General features: G+C 32.1%; 1 pseudogene; it reads right to left on the bottom strand.

Annotated features, from left to right (window-relative positions):
• LOC117930615 overlaps positions 1-18949 on the bottom strand; it is a 33785-nt pseudogene that overhangs the window by 10273 nt on the left and 4563 nt on the right.

The raw sequence follows: 18949 nt of genomic DNA on the forward strand, positions 1-18949 counted from the left end.
AACCCATTCAGAAACCTTGCCATAGTAGCTTCTCTATCCTCCTTTACATTAGCCCGAATCATAGCAATCTCCATCTCCTTGTGATAGTCATCCACGCTCCTATAGCCTTGAGTAAGACTCTGTAATTTCTTATACAAGTCCTTATAGTAGTGACTAGGGACAAACCGCCTCCTCATGGTGGCTTTCATTTCCTCCCATGTCTCAATAGGCCTCTCATAGTTTCTTCTTCTGTTCATCACAAGTTGATCCCACCATATAATAGCATTGTCAGTAAACTCAATCACAGCTAGTTTTACATTTTTCTCCTCGGAGTAGTTATGGCACTCAAAGATGAATTCCACCTTCTTTTCCCACTCCAAGTACACTTCTGGATCATTTTTCCCTTGGAACGATGGTATCTTCATTTTGATGTTTCCTAGGCTTCTATCAGTCCCATCTTGCCATCTTGGAGCTCTTCAAAAACCTCTACCAGGCCTTTTGTCCCTTGGCACAAACCTGCCCTCATGGTTCAATGAAGCTCGATCCTCTTCATCTTCAAACTCATCCTCATGGTAGTCATCAGAATCATCAACGCGCGCATACCTTCCTTGCCTTCTAACATTAAGGGCTCTTTGGGTACGCTCTTCTCACAAAGAAGCGATAACAGCGTCTTGCCTATCCATCCGATCCCGAATATCATTAAATACCACGTTCATGCGTTCAAACTGTTGTTGCATAGCCTACAACATGAGGGATGACTCCTCCCCTCCTTCCTTATTTGATGTTTCGCCCCTGGAAGACATATTTTTGAAACTACAAGAAAAATGTTAGAAATAATTCCTCACAACACTCCCTCATGTGTTTGCACTCACACTCGTGTTTCACTCTTAAATTGGTTTTTTTTCGATATTAGTCTCACACTCTCTTGCCTTTTTCCACTCGTAGTTTCCCCTTTTTAGTTTTGCTTAAACTAATAAACTTGATCAAGAAATTCAACTTGTAGTATCTAAACTAATACCAATGGTAAGAAAATATGACAGAAACACTAAATCAAAGGAAAATTACAAAAGAAAATAATATTTTGATTTGAGAGAATTGAAATTATACTCAATTTTTTATTTCTCTTTGGAGCTTAGTGCATGATTTTAACCTAGTGCATGTCAAAAAAATAAGAACGAGGAATAAAGAACACAAAAAGAACAAGATAGGATGATAACAGGAAACAAAAGATAAAATGATAGAAAACTGATTTTAGAACCTGTGCTCTTATACCAAATGATGCGAACCTTAATTGACACGCTTTGAGACCCAACAAACAATATTGGAATAATTGCCCAAGAAAGCTAAAATACATATTTTTTTATAGAACCCTGACCCAACGTTTATAAGTGAAACGCGAACCAAAAGTATAAGTAACAGACCTTGACCCAATGATTACAATGGAATCACAAATCGAAGGTATAAAGTTTGAATGCCACAAGGAAGAATCCCTGATAAGTTCACAGTTTTTTAAGAACCAAAATAAGAGCAAAGCCTCACATTTTTTATTTTTTTTATTCAATAAAAATTATCCCCTATTACAATGAGTGCGTGTTATTTATATGTCATGAAAAAAATATTAAAACCCTAAACTAAAAAAGGTACTAAATATTAAAATCCTAAATAAAGGTTGATTTGGTCTGAAATTAGCAGATCCAAAATAGGAAAATAGCTAAAAAACATTATAAATAATAAAAGCCTAAAATTAAGGTAGATTTGGCCTGAATTTAGAAGCTCTAGAGTAGGAAATAACTTATATGAAGCTAGAAAGTCAATCAGTCATTAATCCATGCCATAAATCACACCCAATCAAGCTAGATTAGCCTTCAATAGCTTGGATTAAATTTATTACACCTTCATCTTCCTTTGGGCCAAACTTGGAATGTCCCGTGTTAGAATCAACCCAAATCTCTTGAATTAGCCCATTAAGTGCTGCTTTGATCTTCTTAGATCTTGCTTTAGTAATAGGCCCAACTAGAACATGTAATGGATCCTTGAATGCTTGTTGATTCTCATCATTTGGCTAGAAAGAAAGGTGAAAACAAAATGAGAAGGAAAGATAGAGCAAAAGCTCTGTATATTTCTTCTACGGGAATTTTACAAGTGTTTCATGAATGAATTTCTTTCATGTCTAGAAAAGATATACATGAAAATATCTAGCTTGATTATAAGGAGAAAATAGGAAATTATACAGAATATCTGGAGATAAAAATCTAACGGAGTCGGTGCACAAGAGGATTTCGCATACCATGCGAAATTTCACATGGTGTGCGAAATTATGTGGCTGCTTCTTGTGGTTTCGCATGGTGTCTGAAATTGTCTTTCACTCAATCCTACTCTCAATCTTGTAGCTACTCCTCCTCTTGATTTCGCATGCTATGCAAAATTTTTGCATAGCCATGCAAAAATGCTGGCTGTTGGACTTCTTCTTCTAGTTTTCTTCCTTGCATCTCTAATTGGCTTGGAAACCTATTGCCAAGCTTGGAAAAGGGCTATGAAGTGCTCTAAAGCTCGGATTCTTCATGTATTTGAGCTTCAACTTGCATTGCCATGGATTTCACAAAATTCTCCCTCATTCTTGGCTTGTTTCAATGATCAAATAGCTACCAAAAACGCCAAAACTTGCCAAAACTTATTAGTAACCCTTGCTAGGTTCCTTAATGTGCCAATTGAGTTAAAATGTATTAACTACTACTCAAAAGTGTTTAAAACAGTTAATTTCAAGCTATAAAAGAGTACTTTTTGAGTAGTAATCACAATGCAAGTTGTATCTAACATTTTCTTCAAATTTTTGGGCGCTCGAGCACAAGTGACAATAGATTGGCACTTTTGGCATACTGATGAAGGGTTTTTCCTTTTTTCTAACCCTTTATTTGTTGTAGGTTTGATTTGATAATATTGGTGATTTGGATTTTATTGAAATGTATTACTAGACTACGCAATAGGTTCCCTAAAGGCCATGGGGAAATTTTGCTTATTTATTTCCTTGTTTATATATGCTCTTTATTTATTGCATATGCGACATTAAATTATTTTGATATTCTCAATTGAATAAAAATTTTCATGGATTTTTCAAAATTGGAAAACTTATTTAAATTAGAATGTGAATGGTTGAAAATTTATATTTTAAGAAAAGATAAGTTGAAAAAGGGTTAAAAGTTTTATTTTCTTTTTAAAATTAATTCTTATAGATTTTAATTTTATTTAAAATCTTCTCAAATATGTGAGATCTCTAAAAATAATATTTTAAGAAAAAACTCTTGATGTTCCAAATCTTTATAAAATAATATTTTTCCTTTTTGCATAAGTTTTTTAGTTAAAGAGAATAAGTTAATTTTGAAAATTCATGATAGATAATTTATAATTAAGAAGGTTACCAAAATAAGTGTTAATTTTGAATAAGTATTTTGGTATTCTTAGTAAATTTTCATGAGAAGATATTTTCCAAAGATTATTTGTTTAAACTGGTTGTTGCTAAGAATAATGTTATTCTTTTGGGAACTATCTACTTGGTTTTATATAGGTAGTCCTCTAGGCTTCCCAACCTTCCATCTCGAGAGAAGGAGAACTACATCTATAATGATCCTCCAAGCTCTCCCCCCTAAAAAAAAATAATAATAAGGAAACCATTCAGTTTGGATATGGATCATTCAAGAATAAGGATTGAGAGAGCAATTTTTCTAGCAGAGGAGTCCTAGCTCATGATGGATAATTTATGATAGGAAGGGTTATCAAAATAATTTTTGGAAAGTTTTAGTAATTAAATGGAGATATAAAATATTTTGAAAGTACTTTCCAAAATGAATTGTTTAATTCCTTTTTTGAAAATAGGCACTTTTAGGAGTTTTTCATAGAGAATATTTTATCCTTTAAGGAATTACTAAAAGGTTCTATTTTTGGTATTATTTAATGGAATAAATTATTATAAAATTGTCATGGAAATATTTATTAAGTTGGAAAGGTGTAAGAAATAAGTAAATCTTATAAGGATTTTTTAATATGAGAAGCAAAAGAAATAAGTAAATCTTATAAAGATTTTTGAATATGAGAAGCAAAAGTTGATTTCCTGGATAAGGTGCTCTTAAGATTTTCAAAATCTCATAAATTGGTAATTTCCTCATTACACTAGAGTTCCAATTTGGAAAATAAACATTTTGGAAATTTTCATTAAAGATAATTTTTCATTAAAAAATCATTATCAAAAGGCTTAGTAATTTGATGGAAATAAATTTCTTTGAGACATTTCCTAAATAAAATATTTATTAATTGGATTTGTGTAAGAGAAGGAGAATTTATTCTCCTATTACACTAAGTTTCCAATTAGGAAATAAATATTTTTGAAAATTCTCAAAGTAGATAATTTATTCATCAAGGGAATTACAATGTTTTAAAATGCTCATCTATCTCAAAAGAATAAGTGGGAGAGGGCCTTTGGAAAGCCCATGCCTCCATTATCAAGCCCATCTAGATTTGGGCTCATCATCACCCCCACGGCAAGTTAGGTCCTAAGAATCAAGGGATAAGAACTCTCCATTAGGATGAGACTAGACATGTCTGTAGTGGGGAAACCATCCCATTAGTGGGGTTCCTTACTTGGTGACATTGATAGTTCAAGGACAATGGTTATACACTTATCAGTGGATTTGAAGTTGTTGAAGTGCCTGCACTGCGGTCCCATTTGCATAGTTCATGAGCCAAATAAAAATGTATGTTAATGTTGCCTTTAGATACCTTCATGGTTAAGACAGAAAGGTCAATTTGAGAAGGTCTCTAACTAGTAATAAAATCATGACCTCCCCATTGTAAGCTTGATTCTTATGACACTAAGATACCTTGCGAAATGACATGTAGTTTGAGAGCACTACATTTTTGCTAAATTAATTACCAATTGCCTTGAATGCTCAATTATGTCATATGCATGGTTATAATCTTTGTTAAGATATCATGTTGGTTTTATTATCACTATCTTTCTCACAATAGACCAAACCCAACTAATCATTTGAACTAATTTGGATAGAGTAACTAATTTCATAAAAACTAGTTTAGGCAAAACTAGCTATTTCTTTTGAAACAACCTAGTAAAAAAGGAAAAAGTAGGTACATTAAAGGTAGCGCTAGATGGATCAAAAGACCAAGTGTCTCATACTTAGATCTTTGGATAATGTGTTGACTTTGATATTCTCTTTCTAGTTTGCAAAGGCTATTTGGTGATAAAGGTAGGTCAACTTTAACAAGTTGTCCTTAGGACTATTATAAACAGTAGAGTTCATATAATCTTAGAGACATTGTTAGTTTCCCTTGGGATGGTTTAGGGGATTCTTAAAGATTATAAGGGTGTTCATATGGAAGTAAAAGGTTCTTTACATTTTTTTTAGCCAAGAAGAACAACAACAATACCAAATAAAGAAAATTCAAGAGAAGAAATAAGAAAGCAAGTTCAAGGGCAAGTGATTCCTTTGTATTCTTTTAGGACACTAGAAAAGAAATGCTTAGTTTACCTAAAAGAAAAAAAATATATACATCATTTTCTCATTGTTGAATATTTAGTGGTGGATTTTACCATTTATGGTGAATAGATTATATGCCTACCATATGTAGTCTTTACAGGATATTCAACAAGTGAGAAGATTAAATGATGAGATTATATTTACCTTAACTTCAATTGCAAAGTTCATTTTGTAGGTTAGTGGAATGTAATATCTTCCATTTTTTTATATGTATTTCATTATCATTTTGGCAAATGATGAGAATAGTTAGATCTTAAGATTGAACTTAGCACTAATCAAACATATGGTATAAAGACCTAGGTCATATCAATTTGAGTAGGATTTAAAGACTAGTTAGGTTTGGACTTTTTTATTCAAAGGATCTTCTAGTTTGTGAATTTTATATAGATGGTAAAATGGCCAAGAGGATTAGAGCCGAGGAATGTTTGGAGTTAGTGCATACTAACATGCATGGATATTTTAGTATTCATGCATGGGGGGGATATGTGTACTTCATCACTTTTTAGTGATGATTAGTCTAGGTTTGAATATGTGTATAAGAATTTGATAACTGGGATAAATTCATTGAATTTAAGGTGGAGTCGGATATCAAGGCACTTTGATTATATCAAGGTGATATGTCTAGTAAGTTTGATTCTCTTTGTTGGAGCATGAGATTATTTCCTAGTTATGTGCACTAGAGTCTCCATTGCAAAATGGAAAGATGGAAAGAAGATATCAAACTTTGAAGGACATAGTGAGATCGTGGAAAGGTTTTTCATCTTTTCTCATATTCTTTTGGGGATATGTCCTATAGACTATGTAACGCCTCTTTTTCTTAAGAGGTATACCAGTTTATGAGATATACAATCACTTTCCAAAGGTCCCTAAAAGAATATATAGACCATGATAACGGAGATAAGGGTCTCAATATCCCTAGGAGCATATGTACTTAAGGTTCCAAAGTCCGTTTCGGGGATGGGGTGGACCTTCAATCAGTTCTCAAGGGTTTCCAAAAGAATATATAGACATTGATAAGGGATATAGGAGTCCTAGTTCCCTTAGGAACAAATGTATTTATTTTTCTTAAGGATGTATATGGGGTTGTAATATCCTTTTTGGGGTGGGGGAATACCTCAAATCACTTCTTGATGGTCCCTCAAGGAATATATAGGTCATAATAAGGGTGACTGGGATTGACTCTAAAAAAATGTATGTATTTTTGTGAAGAATATATGTGACCTTCCAAATCTGATTTCGAGGTGAGAGAAGGTTACAAATGACTCCTCGAGGTCCCTAAATTACTATTTAGGACATAGTAAGTGTGATTGGGGTCCTGGTTCACCCTTCAAAAAATGCACATATTTTTATAAAACATATACATATTTTTTTAATTATGTGTGTGTGTGTGTGTGTGTGTGTGTGTGTGTGTACATATATTAAGGATATATGTGGGGTTCCAAATTTAATTTTGGGGTGGGGAATCAAATCGCTTCTCGAGGTCCCCCAAATGACTATTTAGGATGTAATAAGAGTGGTTTGGGTCCCAATTCACCCTAAAAAGAATGTATGTAGTTTTCTTTTAGATGTGTATAAGGTTCAAAATTTGATTTCTAGGTGGGGTAAGGTCATAAATCATTCCTCGAGGTCTCCCAAATGACTATTTAGGACATAATAAGTGTGAGTGTCCCGATTCCCCCTAAAAGAATGTACCTATATATTTTGATGAAGATTGTACACATTTTTCCTACATAATTGGATTTAGTGACAGGATCATCTAAATTTTAATATTCGTTGAATATTTTATTTCATGAAGGTGTATGATCAACTTTATTAATATATTACTTCTAAATTTATTATATTAAAAAAAAAATTTATGCAACATAAAAAATTTCTATATCAAACATAAAAAACTTAAAAATTATATCTAACATGTATGTTAATTATTGTTATGAGATTATGACAAATTTGCATGACTTGTAAATTTTAAAATAATAATAATACAAAGAAATTTGACAACAACAAATATAATTTAATAGATTATATTTAAAAAATGGAGGAAAATAAAATATTATTTTTTAATCATAAAAAACAATAAAAGTACTTGTTTTTTTTAATAAAATATTTTTTTTTCTTTCTCAAGAGTATTCATATACTCGCTCTTTTATTCTTGAAAATTATAAATTAGATATTACTAAGAAACTTCAATTGTTTGTCTATTGTATTTTAGGTTATATTTTATTTGTTGTCAATAATGTTATCATTTTGTGTTTAATGTGTTCAATATAATGATTGAAACCAATAAATATGAAAAGATAAAACATTAAAAAATTGAAATTAGAAAAGTTTTAAAAGGAAAACTACAGTGGTCTTGATATATATATTTTTTTAAAAATATGGAGAATTTCTTTTATTTATTATTAATTAGTGTATGAAAGCATGATTTTCCCATAAAAATTCAAAAACTCTTATGTTTATGGTGCCTGGCTTTTACCATTCGTAAGCGCATAGGTACAAGCTTGGAGGAATATGGGCGCATCTCTCATGAAACTTATCCTGGTACCATCATCTTTGCTCTTCCATCAAAGCAAGCGGTTTAGTATTTGATTAATGCTTTGTTGAATCAATGAATATCTCAAAGTTTGTTTCACTTCTCCATGTCTGAACAGGAAGTAAGGAGGAAAAACAGGCTTTGATCACTAAGTGCTACAAGATGTATTTTAGTGCCAGGGATATAAACAATTTCAACGAGTTCTATCATGCAGTATGCAAAACTGTCGAGTGCTTTTCTCCACTTTCATTTCTAACTCCATCTGTGTGCGTGTGTTTCTCTTTTCAAACAAGTTTAGTGATGAATGAAAAATGCCTTTGTTCTCTCCTTCATTCAATGATGTATTTTGGCAGAAGACTAAAGAAAAGCCCTAGAGCTCTTAAAAAGAATTCAAGAAGATTAAAAATTTCTTGAAGAGTTGAAAAGTATTTGAAGATTTCTTAAAGAAGTTGAAAACTTGAAGATTCTTTCAATGAAGATTGGAAGACTTCATTTAAAAATGTCATATTTATTAATGAAATCTCGTTTGATTCAAAATTAAGCATTTAAATTGCCTAAAAAGATATTTTTATCTTTTATAAATAAAAAATAAAAAAATCAGAGGGCATAATTAAGATTGTTCCCTCAATTTATAAATATATGAAAATTATGATTTTATACACAATTTTCTCGTTCAAAAAAAAATTGTGTGCAATATTCAATCGCAAAATTTTCTATGTGGATGTTGTGTAATGTATGATCCTGGTCTATGAAAAAGAATACAAAGAAGGTAGCTGGAAATTGTGAGTTCATACATATATTATAGATGATAGCAAACTCATGGGGAGGAAAAGACTAATAATATTGCATCAATGAAATCCAGTCATACAACTTAACAATCTATACATCTTTATTTCTCTAATCATACACACCAAACAAGAAAAAAACACACAACAGACATAATTAACCCAATATATATATATATTAATTACCGGGAATTGCGTAGTAGGTCTGAACCCCAGTAAGAAATAGTATCAAAACAGCAGCAATGAAAGCGATGATAGTCCATGGAGTACTGAAATGGTCGTGAAGGGCTTGAGCTATCCAAGTATTCATTCTCTTGTTGTAGTGTTCCTGAATACGATCTTTCACATCTTTATAAGCTTCGGGATCTACCAAGTCATTGCTGATCTCGTTGAAAAGTTGGGCCACATCTTCATCGCTGCCAAGAAGGTTGGAGAGAATGTGCTTAGATCTCAGCTCCTTGACATTGTCTGCGTGATCAATGATGTCGTAAAGGAAGCACATATAAGAAGTGACAGCATAGTCATATGGGCCATCTTGACACATTTCATAGACTACAATGTTCAAGACCTTGGGCTTCGTGAAGTCATCAATGATTATTTGGGGAAGTTTCAGGTAGCCACAGAAGAAGCAGGATTTGAAAGAAATGTCTGTCAAGAAACTGGTTCTACTCCGTTTGAGATGGATCCCGGCAGCTTTAAGCTCCTTGATGTGTCGAAAAGACGGCCAATCGGGGCAACAGAACCCCTGAGCTTCTTGCTTTCTAATCTTTTTAGACCCGCCTAGGAGAGCACTTCGCAAAAGGTCGAGGAGATGAGAGGGCTCTTCGTCCAACTCTTCCACCTCTTTTTCTGATGTCCCTTCTGGCCTTGCGGTGTTAGTGACTATTTTTTTTTATCTTTTTTTTCATTGGTGAACCATCATTGAATTTTGCTCCCTCAAAAATCAACTTGAGGATTCCAAAGGGAAGTTGGTTCTCCAGCAAGAACAAGTCCTGCACCACAAAATTTATTCGGTTCGTAGATTTGTTGAAATCCTGGGTCCCCCTCAGCATGTGAGGAACCTTTGGTGTCCTTAACCATTGAGTTTGAGATTGAGTCCTTTCTTCTGCTTTTTTTTAGAGACTCGATCCAATTTTTCACCTTAGGACTGATTTCAACAATGTCAATCCTATGCTCCTTAGGCTCGGGGCCAGTTTGGCCACTGTTCCTGCTTGGTTGGCCGCCTTCTTTCTCTCCATCGTTCCTCCTTTCTTGCTACCCTTCCATGGAATTGGATCACCACCTTGGCCTAATCACTGTTGGTATGTTGAATGGTCCAGAAGATGTTAGTCTACTGCCGATGACTATCCTCAACATCAACCAAAATGAATCGTGATCACGTGTCGTTAGTGGAGCTTTGACCCAAAATACTATGTTTTAAAAAAAAAATCCATAAAGTACCCCCATTTTCAAAATAATGCACAATCTAATGTGTTTGTGTCACGTAAATTGCCATGTCATAAAACCGTAGTTGGTAACTACGGTTTTACATTTTAAAAATAGTCAAAACCATAGTCACCAACCACGGTTTTAATTTTAAGTTTAAAACCGTAGTTGGTGACTACGGCTTTGACTATTTTTAAAAACAGTCAAAGCCGTAGTCACCAACTACGGCTTTAACTTTAATTTTATATATAAATATATATATATTTAACTTTAATTGTTTTAAATAAAATATTATATTATTTTGATTTTATATTAATTAAAAATATGTAAGTGGTGTAATAAAAATATTTAACTTTAATTGATCTCATTATTTAAATAATAGTAATATATGAAATTAAATAATTGATGTCTTTAATTTGATATAAAAATATATTTTGATAATTTTATTAAAATATTTGGCAATACACTCAATATAAATATAATTAGTTATAAATATATTATTTTATACCCTCATAATGAATAATATTATATTATTTTGTAATTTTGTGCAAAAATTAAAGGCAATTATGCACTTGTACAAAATATAATATGACTTCAAGTGGATAAATAATTGGAAAATTACTTAAATACAACAAAAATAATTTTTTTTTCCATTTTTCTCCTTTCAAAATGGGATCAAAATGGAATGGAAAGGCTTAAAATGTTAAACCTAAAAGAATTTGTTTTTCCACTTCTTAAAATATAGAATTGTAGAAAGAAAATACCTTTGTTTTTCTAATCAATTCACTATTTAGTTTAATTGTTTTGGTAAATAGATGAAAATGCTTTTGGAATATTTTTGTAAATTCATTGATAATAAGAAAAATGTTTCTTATTGGGTACTAATGGAAGTTTTGGGCAAAAATGACTTCTTTAAAACAGAAAATTCATAAAATAATTTTATTCTCAAAATAATTTTTAATGTGATGTGTATCTTATTTATGTGGGTATTCACATCATAAAACTGTAATTGGTAATCATGATTTTTGATTTTTTATTTTTATAAAAATAGTCAAAATAGTAGTTGGTGATCATAACTTTAAATTTAAACCTAAAACCAATATTTTAAGTTCAAATTTTAAATCATGTGAATGTTCAATTTTTAAAAAAATTATTTTGATTGGAGGTTTAGATTGTAAATTTTAGAAAGGTAATTGGGAAAATGAATAAACCTAATTGGGAAATGGGGAAAAGGTAAAGCAAAGTTAAAGCCGTAGTTGGTGACTACAGCTTTGACTGTTTTTAAAAATAGTCAAAGTCGTAGTCACCAACTACAGTTTTAAACTTAAAGTTAAAACCGTGGTTAAAACCGTAGTTAGTGACTACGGCTTTGACTGTTTTTAAAAAATAAAACCGTAGTTACCAACTACGGTTTTATGACGTGGTAATCTACGTGACGTAGACACATTAGATTGGACATTATTTTAGAAAACGGGGTATTTTATGAATTTTTTTTTTTAAAATGTAGTCTTTTGGGTCAAAGCTCTCGTTAGTGAACATTCACGTGTCAATATATTATTTAATTAGGTGAAATTGTGAAAAAAATAGTCAAAAGTTAGTTTAAATTCTTGCCGAGTCACATTTGGAAATTAGGAACTTCAAAATTAAATTTAAATTATTTGAGCTTGAATTTTTGAAATTTGAATATTACATGTATTGTAAGAATTAATTTTATTATTATAAAGTAATCATTAGAGAAACTTAATTAAAAAATTTGGTGAAATTTGTATTATGTCAAATGGTTAAAATAAATTTTTCAAAAGATATTTAATTTAATATTATAACAAATCAATTTAATCTTTAATTATTATTAGAATTCAACCTTATAAAATTATAAAACTTGAAACAAAATTGAATCAAAATGAAATTAAGATTAAATTATGTTATATAAATTTAGGAATTTACACAAAAAGGTAAATTGATTAAATATGAATATTATCATTTAGTAGATTTAATTTTTGAAAGGTTGATTTAATTGAGGTATAATTTACAAAGGAAATGGATTAAATTAATTTCATTTTGAAGAATTGAGAATCTCATTATTGTAATTTTTAGTCTTCGATTAAATTGGAAGTTATAATTCGAATCTACTAGTTGAAAAGCTTTTAAACATGTAAAAAAAGAAATTTAAAATTTAAAATCATTTTTAATTTTAAAATGTCATTTTCCCATATTTTGGAGATATCTTTGTCCAAGAAAATGACTGGAACCAATGTGTTCCACATGGGTTTCATCTTGGCTCATCTATGATTTAGAAAAAGAAAAAGAAAAAGAACAACCATATTCCTCAATTTTTTCAATTGAATATACATTTCTTGAGTATAAGGAAACCCTTCTGCATTCTAAAAGGAAAAACACAAGTGAGTAACCTTTGCTTCTTGCCTGGAATATGAAATATACTCTTTCCACCATGCAAGTCACATGGGTGTATATATAATAATAATAGTAATAATAATAGGGAGAAAAAAAAAAAGAAAACGAAAACAAAACACACAAAGTACATAACAATTTATGTGGTTCAACCTCAAACCTACATCCACGGGTGAAGATAAAAAATAATTTCCATTATTATTGAAGGAGATTACAATCTTAGAGCTTTCAAATCCCAAAGTCCCAATTATACCCAAAAAAAAAGACTTCCACTATTTTGGTCAAAATATCTTTCTATACATATTTCTCTAATTACATAGAAAGACTCTATATAGGAAACTAAGTGTATAATTGTCAAAGATGTCTTTCCCTAAAAGAATATTTCCTCTATAATAATAGGAAACCCACTTACAAGAATATTTTTTATTAGGAAACTATCTATAACTTTCCAATTGACTCAAAAATAGAATCTGAGACATTTTTCAATAATCTCCACCTTGGCTCAAATTCTCAAGATTCAAACAAACTTGAAAGTCTTCCATGTTTCTTCACTCCCACACCCCAAAGGAGTCTTTAGATACTATTAACATCAATTAAGTCCAAGTAATACATGAATTTAACTATAAAAACAGACTTAGTCATCATATCTACAAGATTCTCCACTATAGGGATTTTTTTTTCATTGCAATAGCACCATTTGCGATCACATCCATAATAAAATGAATTGACATCAATATGTTTGCTCCTCTTATAGAAAATTTGATTTTTAGTCAAATGTATAGTACTTTGGCTATCATAATACACAACAGTCAACTCCTATTGTAAGCTTAAATCGCCAACCAAGCCCTTAAGGCAAATAACTTCTTTCACCACTTCTATGACCGCCATGTATTCTACTTCAGTGGTTGATAAAGCAACTATAAATTGCAAAGGTTCTTTCCAACTAATAACACTACCACAAATTGTGAATACATACCTTATTTGAGATCTTCTTTTATCCAAATCTCTAGTATAATCAGAATCAACATAACCAACAATTTTCTCAGAGATGTCACTACTTTTATCATATGCTAAGCCAACATGTGATATTTCTCTCAAATATCAAAATAGTCGTTCACTAGTTGCCAATGGATCTTTCAAGAGTGATCCATATATCTACTTACCACACTAACTACATGTGAAATGTCTGGCCTAGTGCAAACCATGACATACATAATGTTCCCAACTACACTAGCATAAGGAACATGTGACATGTGCTCCATTTCTTCTTTGATCTATGGTGATAAAGTTGTTGGGATTGAGCCCTTAAAAGCATAACATAATGTAAAAAAGTTAGACTTAACCATCATCTTGCTATCCCTTTGGTGTATTAACATTGATTTGAGCATTCAACACATGTCTCTTACATTGTACATGACTTTGGTACATTAGGAGTTGCACAAACGTTAAAAGTCATGGGTTTCTTATAAATAGATAAGTTGTCCACAAATGGTTCATGGATTTGGATAATCTAGTAGAGACTATAGTGTACCACCTCCTAATCAGAAGGATTGCTTATCTAGGTCGTTAGGATGAGATTCCTATGGTGAGTGCGCTAGTGTATGTGGTGCACATTGGACAGGACCTACGATGAATCATGATGCAAGGCTATCAAATGTTATGATTAACTAAATTACTATACTACATGGACTCTCAACCTTGAGAGAATATTAAGCATATGTTGAAATCAATTAGAGGCTTTAACTTATGGATGAGACCCTAAAGTGGTCACATATCCCTATGGATTGGGTCACTGTTGATGGAGGTTGGTGACAACAAGTATTCTCAATAGAGGCACTATGATATCTCATGGGATTGAGACAGTGTGTCTCCTCGGGTGATCTAAAGGATATGTGATCATGAAATATGTGGCCACAATAATTCATTTAGTGGAATTTTACAAATCCTTCTTTGAGCTAGAGTATGTCATTTGATCACATAAAAAAAATGGAATCTATAACTCAAGGATTTGAGAGAATCTTGATAAGTGATAGCACTACCTTGTTAGACTAACAACACCAGTTCATGGAGAGTTTGCATGTAGTAGATAGTAGGTCACGAACCCAAGCACTTGGTATCTCGTTGTAATACACATAGGGTACTAGAGTGTAGTTGACTTTCTATAATGAGATGTTGAGTCAATTTTAGAATTTGATTCTAAGGGAGCTAGTACTCCTATGGGTCCTAGTGGTCCCTACTTTGAGCTCACATTCCCTGATGGTATAGTTTATGAAGGTTGGAAAGGTTTTTAGTTCATTTTTGTGCATAATGATATTTTAGTAATTATGCAAGGTTGCATAGTAATAAGTTAGTGATATCTCTTAACTGAGCTAATTGGTTAATTAGGATCTTGTATTGTTAACTAATTAATTAGCAACCTTTTTGGGTGGGCTTAAGTCACTTAAGCTTACTAAGAAGCCTATAAATACCTGTTAAGGGTTAGGGTTACCATGTCTTGCCATTTTCTCCATATAGTCCAAAGAGAGAATTCTAACCTCTACCCTTAAGATCTCAACCATTTTAGTGTCTAGACACAAAGAAGAGTTATTGGGTGGAAGATCATGGTGTTACGAGATCCATTATGACTTTGGAGTTATCTACATCAATTGGAATCAATTCAAGAACATTTGAATCAAAGGTATGTGATTTTTTTCTCTAAATCTAAGATTTTTATGGTATCAATATTGGTTTTTTAATACCTAGTTTTTCGCTACGGTAGGTTCAGAGATGTCTAGGGAAAAATGCATGCACCCTATGAGATCTAGGGCATGGGAACAAAGTAATCTAGGGTTCCCAACAAAAGCACTTGAAAGTTTGGAGTGGCTAATGGAGTATTCATTGGTTTTAACCCTTGCATTCCAAAGCATTTTAACACTTTCTCAATGTACTTTTTTGTGAAAAGTACAATTCCCCTACTTTTTGGTCTCTGTGAATCTCCATACCTAATATATTCTTCACAACTCTAAGGTCTTTCATTTCAAACTCTCCTTAGAGTTGAGTTTTCAACTTGTTAATCTCAAACATATTCTTGTAGGAAATTAACATGTCATCAACATATAACAATAAATAAATGAAAGAACCATCAAACAATTCCTTGTGATAAACATAATTATCATACTCACTCTTATGGTAGCCATTGCCAATAATAAAAGTATCAAACCTTTTATACCATTTCTTAAGAGATTGCTTCAAACCATAAAGAGATTTCTTCAACAAACAAACATGGTCTTCCTTTTCCGAAATAATGAATTCCTTGGGTTGATTCATATAAATCTATTCTTCCAACTTACCATGTAGAAAAGCAATCTTGACATAAAGTTGCTCTAACTCTAAATTAAATAAAGCAACCATAGCAAGTAACATTTCAATTGAGCTATGCTTCACAACTAGAGAAAACACTTTATTGAAGTCCACCCCTTTCTTTTGTGTGTAACCCTTTGCCACTAAGCATGCTTTAAACCTATCATCCTTACTCTTGAAATTCCTTCCTTTAATTTCTTTTGAAGACCTATTTGCAACCAACAATCTTTTGATTTCTAGGCTTCTCAACTAGTTGCCAAGTATGGTTCTTTTGAAGAGATTCAATCTCCTCATTCATGGCAACAATCTATTGTGTAGACTCTCAACTAGTGATAAGTTTGAAATTCCTCTTTTTCAATGTTCTTTGCCACACTAAGTGCATAAGTAACCAAATCTATATAAGCATACCTTTGTGGTGGTTTAATTTGCCTCCCCGTTCTATCTCTAGCCAAATAATATTGTTGCTATTGTGATGCATTTTGTTTATCATCAAGATGTTGCACTTCTTCCTCATTTGGATTTTTTGAAATCATTTTTTCTATGTTAGGCACAAACTCCACATTTTCTCTCATACTAGGGTTGTTTTCTATATGAAGTTGGTCCTTTCTAGGACTCAACATTTCATATTCATTAAAAGTCACGTCCCTGTTAATTATAAATTTAGAGAATTTTGAGTCTAAGCACCATAACTTGTACATTTTCACTCCATCTACTTATCCTAACAATATGCATTTCCTTACCCTTAAAGATGTACTTATTTTTCTTAAGTGTGTACTTAGGGTTCCAAAATCCATTTCAGGATGAGAGACGACTTAAAATCACTTCTAGAGGGTCACTAAAGGAATATATGAACCATGATGAGGGAGATAAGAATCTCAATTCTCTTAGGAACAAATGTACTTATTTTTCTTAAGGATATATCTGGGGTTCTAAAGTCCATTTCAAGAATGGAGAGGACCTCCAATTAGTTCCCAAGGGTCCCTAAAGAAATCTATAAAAACCATGATAAAGGAGACAAAGGTCTTGATTTTCCTAGGAATAGAGGTACTTACTTTTCTTAAGGATGTACTTAGGGTTCCAAAGTTCGTTTCAGGGATAGGAAGGACCTCCAATCAATTCCCAAGGGTCCTCAAAGGAATATATAGACCATGATAAAAGAGATAGGGGTCTCGATTCCCATAGGAACAAATGTACTTATTTTTCTTAAGGATGTACTTGGGGTTCCAAATTCCATTTTAAGGATAGGGAGAACCTCCGATCACTTCCAAAGAATACCCAAAGGAATATATAGACCATGATAAGGAAGATAGGGCCCTAGTTTGCCTAGGAATAAATGTACTTAATTTTCTTAAGGATGTACTTATTTGTTCTAAGGATGTACTTAAAATTCCAAATTCCATTTTGGGGAAGGGGATGGCCTCCAATCACTTCTAAAAGGCTCCCAAAGGAATATATAGACCATGATAAAAGAGATAGGGGTCTTGGTTCCCCTAAAAACAGATTTACTTATTTTTCTTAAAGATGTATTTGGGGTTCCAAAGTCTGTTTCGGATATGGGGATGACCTATAATCAATTCTCGAGGGTTCTCAGAGGAATATATAGACCATTATAAGGGGGATAGGAGTCTCGGTTTCCTTAGAAATAGATGTACTTATTTTTTTTAAGGATGTACTTGAGGTTCCAAAGTTCATTTTGGGAATAGAGAGGACCTGTAATCACTTATTGAGGGTCCCCAAAGGAATATATAGATCATGAATGGGGAGATAGGGGTTCTAGTTCCCCTAGGAACGGATGTAATTTTTTTTTTTTTTCAAAGATGTACTTATAATTCTTAATGATGTAGTTGGGGTTCCAAAGTCCATTTTGAAGATGATGAGGACCTCCAATCACTTTTCGAGTCCCAAAATGAATATATAAACCATGATAAGGGAGATAAGCCTCCTAGTACTCCTAGGAACAAATGTATTTATTTTTCTTAAGGATGTACTTAGAGTTTCAAAGTCCATTTTGGGAATATGGAGGACCTCCAATTAGTTCTCAATGGTCTCCAAATGAATATATAGACCTTGATAAGGGATATAGGAGTCTCGATCCCCCTATGAACAAATGTACTTGTTTTTCTTAAGGATATAATTATTTTTCTTAAGGATGTACATGGGGTTGCAATACCCTTTTCAAGACGGGGGAAAACCTCAAATCACTTTTTGATGGTCCCCGAATGAATATATAAGGGTGATTGGGATTCACTCTAAAAAATATATATATGTATTTTTGTGAAGAATATACATGAGGTTCCAAATTTGATTTCAAGGTGAGGGAAAGTCGCAAATGACTCCTCGAGGTCTCCTAAATTACTATTTAGGAATAATAGGAAATAATAAGTGTGATTATGGTTCACCCTTAAAAAAATGTGCATATTTTTGTAAAAAAATATATGTATTTTTCTTAATAATGTACATTTTTTTTTAAAGATATACGTGGGGTTCCAAATTTAATTTCGGGGTGGGGGAATCAAATCGCTTCTTAAGGTCCCCCAAATGACTATTTAGGATGTAATAAGGGTGATTAGGTCTCAATTCACCCTAAAAAGAATGTACATAGTTTTCTTTTGTATGCATGTGAGGTTTGAAATTTGATTTCAGGTTGGGGTAAGGTCGCAAATCACTTCTCGAGGTTCCCCAAATGACTATTTAGGACATAATAAGGGTGAGTGGGGTCTCAGTTCTCCCTAAAATAATGCAAATATTTTTGTGAAGAATGTACCTATTTTAATGAAGAAAGTGCACATTTTTCTTAAGAATGTGTGTGGGGTTCGAAATTTGATTTAGTGACAAGATCATCTAAAATTAAATATTCTTTGAATATTTTATTTCATGAAGGTGCATAATGAACTTTATTAATATATTACTTTTAAATTTACTATCACATCATCAAT

This window comes from Vitis riparia, chromosome 14 (genome assembly GCF_004353265.1).
Source record: "Vitis riparia cultivar Riparia Gloire de Montpellier isolate 1030 chromosome 14, EGFV_Vit.rip_1.0, whole genome shotgun sequence".
NCBI classification, from domain to species: Eukaryota; Viridiplantae; Streptophyta; class Magnoliopsida; order Vitales; family Vitaceae; genus Vitis; species Vitis riparia.